Genomic DNA, 13,174 nt, shown 5'->3' with positions numbered 1-13,174 from the left:
TATTATTATTATTATTATTATTATTATTATTACTGTTGTTGTTATTGTTGTTTTATAATTGTTGTTTATAATTTGTACAATTAACCTCCCTGTGGTTCGACCCCGGTCTTGCCGGGTTATTTATTACTTCGACACTCCTGCACTTGGGAGAACACATCAATCTTTTAGTCGTGTCAAGTTTTTGGCGTCGTTGCTGGGGAGGTAAGTTTTGTATAAATTATAGTAGTTATTTTATTTTCTTTTTTCACTTTTCTTGTATATAACTTTGTTTCTTTTCTCTTGTTTCTTCTTCTTTTGTTTTCTTGTTCCTTTTATTCTATTCCTACATGTGCATGAGAGTGTGGTCACGTACATTAAGTGGTAGACTTTGTAGGGTATCCTCATCATTTTCAGAAAATATGGCCGAAGAAGATAATCAATCACTTCATAATGAGAATAATGAGAATAACCGTGCTAGAACACTTAGAGACCACATGAATCCCACAAGAACAAGTGCACCATTATGCATAATTTTCCTTCCCGATGCATCTCATTTTAATTTTAAACCAGGTATTATTCAACTTTTACCTTCTTTTGATGGCTTAGAATTGGAAAATCCATACTTGCATTTAAGGGAATTTGAGCAGGTCTGCAACACATATAATAATTTAAATTGTAGCATGAACACCATCAGATTAAAGCTTTTTCCTTTTTCATTAAAAGATAAAGCTAAAACATGGCTACAAAATTTAAGACCAGGATCCATTCGTGCTTGGCATGAAATGCAATAATAGTTTTTAAAGAAGTTTTTCCCATCTCATAGAACAAACTCTTTCAAAAGACAAATCACTACTTTCACTCAAAAACCAGGAGAAACATTTTACCAATGTTGGGATAGGTATCGAGACTTGCTTAGTACTTGCCCTCATCATGGTTTTGAAACATGAAGATTGATTTCACATTTCTATACCCTCATCATGGTTTTGAAACATGGAGATTGGTTTCACATTTCTATGAAGGGTTAACACCTAAAGATAGGCAAATGGTTGAATTGATGTGCAATGGAACTTTTGAAGATAAAGACCCTGATGAAGCAATGGAGTACTTAGACTTGTTAGCTGAAAATGCTCAAAATTGGGACACCGCGGGTACTTATGAGGCACCGAGTAAAACTCAACCTCATACATCTAGTGGAAGTACGTACAACCTTAGGGAAGATCATGACCTTCAAGCCAAGTTTACATCTTTAGCTAGAAAAGTCGAGGCACTAGAATTGAAAAAGAGTGGTCAATTAAAATCTATTGAAAACATTGTGTGTCAAATCTGTGAAACAAATGAACACTCAACCAACGATTGTCCAACCTTGCCTTCTTTTAAGGAATGTCTCCATGAACAAGCCCATGCTTTAAACAGTTTTCAAAAGACCAACCACAACCCATACTCACAAACATACAACCCTTGTTGGAGAAATCACCCAAATTTCAGTTGGAAGAGTGAGAACAACAATGCACAAACTTCACAACCACCGTTTCAAGCACACCACAATTTCCAAAATTCTCATGGATATGCACCTCTTTATGCTCCACCTCCTAGAAAAAATCTTGAGGAAACATTGCATGCATTCATTGAAAAGTAAGAGACAATCAATAGTCAACTTACTCAAAACATGACAAATTTTAAAGATACTCTTGCAAAATTAACATCTGCTCTCAGTTTCCAAGAGAAAGGTAAGTTTCCATCTCAACCACAACAAAATCCCAAGGGGCAATACAATACAAATGCAAGTAGTTCTGGAAGTCAACACATGGTTCAAGTCAAATCAGTCACTACTCTACGCAGTGGTAAGGTTATTGAAAAACCCTCTGTTGAACCTTATGAGAAAGATGATGAGTCAATCTCTGAGGGTAAGGAAGGGGTTGAATCTGAAAATTGCAAAGAAAAGACTAATTCTCCGCCAGCTGATTAGTACTTATCTACATTTTTATTATCATCATTTTTTTGTTTTTTTTTCTTTTTTTTTCATGTTTTTCTTTTTTTCTTTTTAATTATATACAATCCCTTTCCCTTAGTTGTTACCTTTAACAAAAGAACATAAATAATGTAATAATCAAATATGCAACCCACAATCATATGTTAAAGTGTGTGTGTGTAAATTAAGGTTTAAGAATACATGTTAAATAAGTATATGAACAGAATTAAGTGGTAGCAATACGAGAGTTTGTAAACCTGAATATTTCAGGAAGTATTATAATAGACCTTGTTAAGAATGATTACTAAGATGCGTCTCAAGAGTCACTTTAACAAAAGAGCTCCTTTACTCTGCCATCCTAGTAACAACAATTATGCACATGCTTTATGAAATGAAAAACAATTTTTTTTTTATCAACTACTACCCTCTCCCCCCAACCAAAACGAGACATTGTCCTCAATGTTCTAAGGTAGAAAGATAGAGTATAGAAGATATCACCTGAAATAACGAACACTGACAAAACCTGAAACACACTGAAACAAAAATAAGAAATAACAAAACACAATAATAAAACCAAAAGACACAAAAATTCACAAATGAAGGCTCAAATCCAATCTAAGCTTTTTACGGATGACCAATTTATGCCACTCATGGAAGGATCAATCACAGGAATGAAAGATTGTAGTTGGTCAATCAATTGTTCAGCAGTAGTAGCAGAGATTATGATTTGTCGTGCAGAAGATGTTAGAAATTCCTGTTCCACAGCATGATCAAGAAAAGACAACAATTTATCATAATAACCATTAACATTTAACAAACCTATAGGTTTATGGTGAATGTGCAATTGAGCCCAAGAGGAAATATGAAAGATCTCTTCCAATGTACCTAGACCACCTGGTAAAGCAATGAAGGCATCAGCATGGTTAAACATTGCATTCATTCGAGCTGACATTGTGGAGACCTGAAGTTCCTCTCCAATTGTTTTTCCAATGATGTCCCCTTGTGCCAAAGCTTCAGGGACGACTCCTAAAACTTGACTACCTCCTAAAAATGCAGCTATTGACACACCTCCCATTAACCCAAGACTGCCTCCCCCATACACTAAATGAATCTTTCTCTCAGCTAGCACCTGACCAAGATGATTTGCTGATTCTAAAAACTCCTTTTCTTTCCCAGGACTAGATCCACCGAAAACACAAATATTTCTTATTTGATGACTTGAGGAACTTGCCATTTCTACACACTTTTGTATTTATTGAATGTATGGGTTGAGTAGAAATGAAAGGAAGGAAAAGAGGGTTTTATAGATGAGAAAGTAGAAAGGCAATCATAACACCTATATGTAGGCCAGCTAGAGTCTCACACTCTCTCTCTCTTTTTATTTATTTATTTATTTACTTTTGAAAAAAGCATGTGTATGTACAAGTAGTTGTGATTGTGGCTCACATCTTCCCTTGGTTTTACGTCCAAGAACGGATTAAACGCCCTCTATGGGTCGGGGATAGGCTTCCCATCCAGTTTTCTTAAAAACTAGCAAACAGGGTCTTTTTTAGTCAGATTCCCAAGACTACGTTGATCATGTTCTTTATGAATTGCACGATGCACATCTCCACTAGGATGCGTCTTAAGAGTCAATAGAAGATTATCTAAAGACTCCTTACTCAGGCCATCCTTAATGAATTGTATTTTATCTTCACGGTTTATAGATACCATTCCTAAAGAACGACATTGTGTATTACAAGTCCATCTAGCACATCGATGACAGACATCCAGTCGTTTTGCACGACGCTTCTTTGCAAAAGTGCTTTTACCTGTTCCAGGCATGTGTGAAATGAAGAAGTTAGAGGACTCACCTGATAATCGGACCTTTGCTTCAATCAACCAACGAATATCTTCAGGAATTCCATGATTCATTAATAATCTCAATCTTGCACATCTAGCACGGTAAATTTTTGTAATCGCATTCTGAGGTAGAGTGGGAAAATACTTTTTGAATTTTTCAAGATTAGTGTCCATTTTCAAATGAGAATTGGAAGAGAGATTCAAAGAATTGCACAGATATATACATAGATATCAGTAATTGTGGGAAACTGAAAGAACCGACTTAAGTCACGGAGTACCGTTATCCGCCATTTGACCGGGGTGAGAGAAACTAGCGAAAATCACTCAAAAAGAAACACAAAAACAATGTGAGCTTTCAAACGATGTCCATTTTCCTTAAAATCATTCAAACCAGTTGATTCGTTTTCATTAAGAAAATTATCAAAGTGAGCTTTCAAACGATGTCCATTTTCCTTAAAATCATTGTCATTCATTGAATTCTCAATATCATAGGCCCCATAAGGATTGCTCCATCTTGGTCTTAGCTCTCTAGGGACTGCATAGAGTTGAGAATCATAAAACAAAACTTTTTGACCAGTGTCAATTTTTTGACAATTTTCACAAGTTTTGCAGAATGCATGTGTGTCCTTGAACATGGTGGGCCAATAAAATCTATTTTGAAAGATTTTTGCAATTATCTTTTTTGACGAGAAATAACTTCCACATGCTTCAGAATGACAAAGTTTAATGACACTACTTACCTCATTGTCGGGAATGAATCTTTGAAATATTTGATCAGGACAATATTTGAATAAGTTAGGGTTATCACAATAAAAGTTCTTCACTTCGTTCAAAAACTTTTTTTTATCTTGGGTATTCCAATGAGCTGGCAATTGTCCTGAAACAAGAAAATTGACAATATTAGCAAACCAAGGCATTGTAGAGACAGAAAGTAAAGATTCATCAGGAAAGTAGTCATCGATTGGTGTGATGTCAGTTTTCGAATCTGTTGTCAATCTTGACAAGTGATCTGCGACAACATTTTCGCTGCCTTTCTTATCTTTGATTGTGATATCAAATTCTTGAAGTAATAAAATCCACCGCACCAATCTAGCCTTGGAATCTTTCTTAGAAAGAAGATATTTCAATGCTGCATGATCACTAAAAACAACAACAGGTGAGCCAACAAGATAAGATCTAAATTTTTCACATGCAAATACTACTGCAAGTAATTTTTTTTCAGTGGTGGTATAATTCATTTGAGCACTATTTAAAGTTTTACTTGCATAGTAAATTACATAAGGTTTCTTATCTTTTCTTTGTCCCAAAACAGCACCTACGACATAATCACTAGCATCACACATTATTTCAAAAGGTAATGACCAATCGGGAGGTTGAATGATAGGAGCACAAGTAAGCAAGTTTTTAAGTTTAACAAAGGCTTCTTCACAATGTTCAGTCCATTTAAAAATAGTATCCTTTGTTAGAAGGTTACTTAAAGGCTTAGATATTACACTAAAATCTTTGATGAACCTTCTATAAAAACCAGCATGTCCCAGGAATGATCTAACATCTTTAAGAGATTTTGGTGTTGGCAAGTTTGCAATTAACTCGATTTTAGATTTGTCAACCTCAATTCCTTTTGATGAAACAATGTGACCAAGTACAATGTCGTTTGTTACCATAAAATGACATTTTTCCCAATTCAGCACAAGATTCTTCTCTTCACACCTGGTTAAAACCTTTCCTAAATTAGTCAAACAATCATCAAATGAATCGCCAAAAATAAAAAAATCATCCATGAAAATCTCAAGAAAATGTTCAACCATATCGCTAAATATACTAAGCATGTATCTTTGAAATGTGGTTGGTGCATTACATAATCCAAAAGGCATCCTTCGATATGCAAAAGTACCAAATGGACATGTGAAAGTAGTCTTTTCTTGATCTTCCAATGCAATTTTAATTTGGTTGTAACCCGAATAGCCATCTAGGAAACAATAAAATTCATGACCTGCAACTCTTTCTAGGATTTGATCCATGAAAGGTAAAGGAAAATGATCTTTTCTAGTCATTGAATTAAGTTTCCTATAGTCAATGCACATGCGCCAACCAGTAACAGTTCTAGTGGGAATTAACTCATTGTTCTCATTTGTTATCACAGTGACTCCAGACTTCTTAGGTACAACTTGGGTAGGACTTACCCATTTGCTGTCAGAAATAGAATAAATGATTTCATTATCTAGAAGCTTAATGACTTCATTTTTCACTACTTCTTTCATATTAGGATTTAGCCTTCGTTGCATTTCTCTAAAGGGTTTAGCATTTTCCTCTAAATAAATTCTGTGTGTACAAATCAAAGGACTAATTCCTTTTATATCAGCTATGGTCCATCCTAATGCTTTTTTGTGCATTTTCAGAGTTTGTAATAACTTACCTTCTTGATGTGCATTAAGTTTGGAAGAGATTATTACCGGAAAAGTTTTATTTTCTCCCAAAAATGAGTATTTGAGATTGGATGGCAACGACTTCAAATCAGGTTTTGGTGGTTGAACACTTGAAGGTATGGACTTAATTGGTCGTGGTGGCAATTCCTCAATTTGTGGCCTCCAATTACTTGTCTTTAATTCTTCCTGAAAATAAATCATTTCCAAATCATCAGATTCATCAATCTCAATTTCATTGGAAGTGGTTGGAAATTGATCATGAATTAATTTTTCAGTAAAGTCCACTTCCTGTAAATCATTATCATCTCTAGGTTGCTTGCAAATGTTGAAAATATTCATCTCCAATGTCATGTTTCCAAATGATAGCTTCATCAGTCCATTCCTACAATTAATCAATGCATTAGAAGTTGCAAGAAATGGACGTCCTAAAATAACAGGAAATGAATTACATGCTACAACAGGTTCTGTGTCCAAGACAATAAAATCCACAGGATAAATGAATTTATCGACTTGTACTAACACATCTTCAATTATTCCTCTAGGCACTTTTATAGATCTATCGGCAAGTAAAAGAGATATAAAAGTTGGTTTTAACTCACCTAGATTGAGACTCTGAAAAACTAAATATGGAAGTAAATTCACACTAGCACCAAGATCAAGTAAGGCTCTTTCAATTTTATGCTCTCCAATAAAGCAAGAAATTGTAGGACAACCAGGGTCTTTATATTTCAAAGCATTGTTATTCTAAAGAATAACACTTACTTGTTCGGCTAGAAAGGCTTTCTTTTTCACATTCAGTTTCCTCTTCACAGTGCATAGATCTTTTAAAAATTTAGCATAGGAAGGAACCTGTTTAATAGCATCCAGCAAAGGTATATTGATTCTTACCTGTTTGAAAATTTCAAAAATTTCTGAGTTGTGATTGACTTTTCTTTGTTTAGTCATGGTATGAGGAAATGGAAGTGGTGGCGGTGAATTAGTCGTTTCTTTGCAATTTTGAAATTCATCCCCTTCCTTACCCTCAGAGATTGACTCATCATCTTTCTCATAAGGTTCAACAGAGGGTTTTTCAATAACCTTACCACTGCGCAGAGTAGTGACTGATTTGACTTGAACCATGTGTTGACTTCCAGAACTACTTGCATTTGTATTGTATTGCCCCTTGGGATTTTGTTGTGGTTGAGATGGAAACTTACCTTTCTCTTGGAAACTGAGAGCAGATGTTAATTTTGCAAGAGTATCTTTAAAATTTGTCATGTTTTGAGTAAGTTGACTATTGATTGTCTCTTACTTTTCAATGAATGCATGCAATGTTTCCTCAAGATTTTTTCTAGGAGGTGGAGCATAAAGTCTCTTGCTTTTCAATGAATGCATGCAATGTTTCCTCAAGATTTCTTCTAGGAGGTGGAGCATAAGGAGGTGCATATCCATGAGAATTTTGGAAATTGTGGTGTGCTTGAAACGGTGGTTGTGAAGTTTGTGCATTGTTGTTCTCACTCTTCCAACTGAAATTTGGGTGATTCCTCCAACTAGGGTTGTATGTTTGGGAGTATGGGTTGTGGTTGGCTCTTTGAAAACTATTTAAAGCATGGGCTTGTTCATGGAGACATTCTTTAAAAGAAGGCAAGGTTGGACAATCGTTGGTTGAGTGTTCATTTGTTTCACAGATTTGACACACAATGTTTTCAACAGATTTTAATTGACCACTCTTTTTTAATTCTAGTGCCTCGACTTTTCTAGCTAAAGATGCAAACTTGGCTTGAAGGTCATGATCTTCCCTAAGGTTGTACATGCCTCCACTAGATGTGTGAGGTTGAGTTTTACTCGGTGCCTCATATGTACCCGCGGTGTCCCAATTTTGAGCATTTTCAGCTAACAAGTCTAAGTACTCCATTGCTTCATCAGGGTCTTTATCTTCAAAAGTTCCATTGCACATCAATTCAACCATTTGCCTATCTTTAGGTGTTAACCCTTCATAGAAATATGAAACCAATCTCCATGTTTCAAAACCATGATGAGGGCAAGTACTAAGCAAATCTCGATACCTATCCCAACATTTGTAAAATGTTTCTCCTGGTTTTTGAGTGAAAGTGGTGATTTGTCTCTTGAAAGAGTTTGTTCTATGAGATGGGAAAAACTTCTTTAAAAACTGTTGTTGCATTTCATCCCAAGCACGAATGGATCCTGGTCTTAAATTTTGTAGCCATGTTTTAGCTTTATCTTTTAATGAAAAAGGGAAAAGCTTTAATCTGATGGTGTTCATGCTACAATTTAAGTTATTATATGTGTTGCAGACCTCCTCAAATTCCCTTAAATGCAAGTATGGATTTTCTAAATCTAAGCCATGAAAAGAAGGTAAAAGTTGAATAATGCTTGGCTTAAAATTAAAATGAGATGCATCGGGAGGAAAAACTATGCATGATGGTGCACTTGTTCTTGTGGGATTCATGTGGTCTCTAAGTGTTCTAGCACGGTTATTCTCATTATTCTCATTTTGAAGTGATTGATTATCTTCTTCGGCCATATTTTCTGAAAATGATGAGGATACCCTACAAAGTCTACCACTTGATGTACGTGACCACACTCTCATGCACGTGTAGGAATAAAAAGAAGAAGAAAGCAAAAGAAGGAGGAAGAAAACAAAATAAAAAGAAACAAAAGAAAAGAAACAAAGTTATATACAAGAAAAGTGAAAAGAGAAAATAAAATAAATACTATAATTTATACAAGAACTTACCTCCCCGGCAACGGTGCCAAAAACTTGACACGACTAAAAGATTGATGTCTTCTCCCAAGTGCAAGAGTGTCGAAGTAATAAATAACCCGGCAAGACTGGGGTCGAACCACAGGGACGTTATTTGTACAAATTATAAATAACAATAATACAACAACAACAACAATAACAACAACAACAACAACAACAACAACAACAACAATAATAATAATAATAATAATAATAATAGTAATAGTAATAGTAATAATAATAATAATAGTAATACTAATAATAATAATAATAGTAGTAGTAGTAGTAGTAGTAGTAGTAGTAATAGTAGTAGTAATAATAATAATAATAATAAAGAAAGAGAAGAAGAAGAAGATGATGAGAACTTGGAGATGGAAAATTAATATAAGGATTAAACAATAATAATAACAAATGTCAAGGTTAGAGGTTCCACTAATGGTATATCAAACAAGTATAGTATAAACTCTTATTATTGAATTGGAAACCACACACAAAGGAGGCTCCAATCAAATTATATATTGTTAACATGATTACATTAGTCATCTTATTCAATTAATGCTAATACGTGTTAACCTCGTCAAGCATTCATGATTATAACTTATGTTAACAACAAATCAAGTTCCTTTCATAGTTCAGGTGTCGGTTATACCATACATTATGGGCTATGAAAGTACCAAGCATTTGTTGTACCAAGTGTTATACAACATAAATCAAGATTAGTCATTTAACAAGCAAAGTATTAAAGAGTGAACAAGATAACAAATACAAAACATGTTAGTATCAAACATTAAAGTCCATATTAAGTTTACATTATACTTATTCTTACACCATTAGTGTAACCTTTTCACCTTGACATAATTAACTTAGCTAGACATAATGAAAGAAAGCAAAATAGATAAACAAAATAAGAACATAAAAGTTAACTAAGTAAAGGAAAGGAAATGAAAGGCATAAACTTAATATTAATGAAAACAAAGCATAAAAAATACAAAGAGAGAAAGGAAGAGCATGATCTTGATCTGGAAACCAAGATGCCTAAATGCATGGCAAATGCCTCCTTTTATAGGCCAAAAATGGGAACTATTGATTTGATGACTAATTGATAAGTGGGTGGCCAACTTTTGACTTGGTGACAATCCTTATCTTCTCTTGTCTGCCCAAAACGTCATTGATAACGTCACAATTGGAGCCAGTTGCAAACATGAAAGTTGTAGGCAATTGTCTCAGCTTTCTTGTGTAAACACTTTAACGTCAAAATTGGAGCCAGTTGCAAACATGAAAGTTGTAGGCAATTGTCTCAGCTTTCTTGTGTAAAAACTTCAGCTCATTTGGACTTCTAGAACTCCAGATATGGCCAAAATACCGAACAGTGCTCGGGCTGGAAGACAGATTCGGGCTTCTTTGTTGTTGCTACAATTTGGACTTGATAATGGCCTTTTTAGATCTTGGGCTCCATATGAAAGTTTTAGGCCTATGTCTTACATTTCCATCCATATAAATTGGACCTAAATCTGAGATCTGTAGCTCCAGATATGACCCAATTACCGAACAGTGTTCTGGTTTGGATTGCACCGACATCTCTTTTCTAAGTTTGACCATCTCTTTATCCTTGCAATTTAAGTTCTTAAAGTCATCAATCAATCTTTTCATTTATGTGATAGACCTGCATTTAAAATGAATATTTACCACAAATTAAAGGTATCTTACATTATTAGATATATTATTATAAAACATGTTTTGGTTAAGGAGTTATTGATACTTCAAGTGCAAAATGATGATATAAAACCATGATAAAAATGCACTTTTAAGTACTAATCACCAGCACTTTCATTTCCTCAAGCCATGACCAAACAAAGGAAAGTCAATCACAATTCTGAAATTTTTGAAATTTTCAAACAGGTAAGGATCAATATACCTTTGCTGGATGCTATTAAACAGGTTCCTTCCTATGCTAAATTTTTGAAAAATCTATGCACTGTGAAGAGGAAACTGAATGTGAAAAAGAAAGCCTTTCTAGCCAAACAAGTAAGTGCTATTCTTCAAAACAATAATGTTTTGAAATATAAAGACCCTGGTTGTCGTACAATTTCTTGCTTTATTGGAGAGCATAAAATTGAAAGAGTCTTACTTGATCTTGGAGCTAGTGTGAATTTACTTCCATATTTAGTTTTTCAGAGTCTCAATCTAGGTGAGTTAAAACCAACTTCTATATCTCTTTTACTTGCCGATAGATCTATAAAAGTTCCTAGAGGAATAATTGAAGATGTGTTAGTACAAGTCGATAAATTCATTTATCTTGTGGATTTTGTTGTCTTGGATACAGAACCTGTTGAAGCATGTAATTCATTTCCTGTTATTTTAGGACGTTCATTTCTTGCAACCTCTAACGCATTGATTAATTGTAGGAATGGACTGATGAAGCTATCATTTGGAAACATGACATTGGAGATGAATATTTTCAACATTTGCAAGCAACCTGGAGATGATAATGATTTACAAGAAGTAGATCATATTGATGAATTATTTTATGATCAACTTGAATCTACTTTAAGTAAAAATGACTTAGATGAATCTGAAGATTTGCAAATGATTTATTCTAAGGAAGAAATCACGGATGAAATAAGCACCGAAAATGTTGATGCGAATCTTTTGTCAACAGTGACAACAGATTCGACATTTGACATCACACCAATCGATGATTACTTTCCTAACGAATCCTTACTTTCTCTTAGTCCAATGCCTTGGTATGGTAAAAATTTTATTTTTCTTGCTTTAGGAGATTTGCCAGCTGATTGGAGTAATCAAGACAAAGAAAAGTTTTTGAACGAAGTGAAGATTTTTTATTGTGATGACCCTAACTTATTCAAATATTGTCCTGATCAAATATTTCAAAGATTCATTCCTGACAATGAGGTAAGTAGTGGCATTAAACTTTGTCATTTTGAAGCATGTGGAAGTTCTTTCTCGTCAAAAAAGACAGTTGCAAAAATCTTTCAAAATGGATTTTATTGGCCCACCATGTTCAAGGACACGCATGCATTCTGCAAAACTTGTGAAAATTGTCAAAAGATTGATACTGGTCAAAAAGTTTTGTTTTATAATTATCAACTCTATTCATTACCTAGAAAGCTAAGATCAAGATAGAGCAATCCTTATGGGGCCTGTGATATTAAGAATTCAATGAATGACAATGTTTTTAAGAAAAATGGGCATCGTTTGAAAGCTTACTTTGATAAGTTTCCTAGTGAAAATGAATCAACTGGTTGGAATGATCTTGTAGATAAAGGTTGATTATTTTGTTTTTCTCATATTATTTTTGTGTTTCTTTTTGAGTGATTTTTTCTAGTTTCTCTCACCCCTGTGAAATGGCGGATAACGGTACTCCGTAACTTAAGTCGGTTCTTTCAGTTTCCCACAATAACTGATATCTGTGTATATATTTGTGCAATTCTTTGAATCTCTCTTCCAATTCTCATTTGAAAATGGACACTAATCTTGAAAAATTGAAAAAGTATTTTCCCGCTTTGCCTCAGAATACGATTACAAAAATTTACCGTGCTAGATGTGCAAGATTGAGATTGTTAATGAATCATGGAATTCCTGAAGATATTCGCTGGTTGATTGAAGCAAAGGTCCGATTATCAGGTGAGTCCTCTAATTCCTTCATTTCACACATGCTTGGAACAGGTAAAAGCACTTTTGCAAACAAACGTCGTGCAAAACGACTGAAACATGCCTGGAACAGGTAAAAGCACTTTTGCAAAGAAGCGTCGTGCAAAACGACTGGATGTCTGTCATCGATGTGCTAGATGGACTTGTAATACACAATGTCGTTCTTTAGGAATGGTATCTATAAACCGTGAAGATAAAATACAATTCATTAAGGATGGCCTGAGTAAGGAGTCTTTAGATAATCTTCTATTGACTCTTGAGACGCATCCTAGTGGAGATGTGCATCGTGCAATTCATGATTTATGGCCCCATTTTCATAAAGAACATGATCGACTTAGTCTTGGGAATCTAACTAAAAAAGACCCTGTTTGCCAGTTTTTAAGAAAACTGGATGGGAAGCCTATCCCCGACCCATAGAGGGCATTTAAGCCGTTCTTGGACGTAAAACCAAGGGAAGATGTGAGCCATAATCGCAACTACCTGTACATACACATGCTTTTTCAAAAGTAAATAAATAAATAAATAAAAAGAGAGAGAGAGAGT

This window comes from Populus euphratica, unplaced genomic scaffold (genome assembly GCF_000495115.2).
Source record: "Populus euphratica unplaced genomic scaffold, PopEup_1.0 scaffold765.1, whole genome shotgun sequence".
NCBI classification, from domain to species: Eukaryota; Viridiplantae; Streptophyta; class Magnoliopsida; order Malpighiales; family Salicaceae; genus Populus; species Populus euphratica.
Note: the sequence above shows the minus strand (reverse complement) of the source record.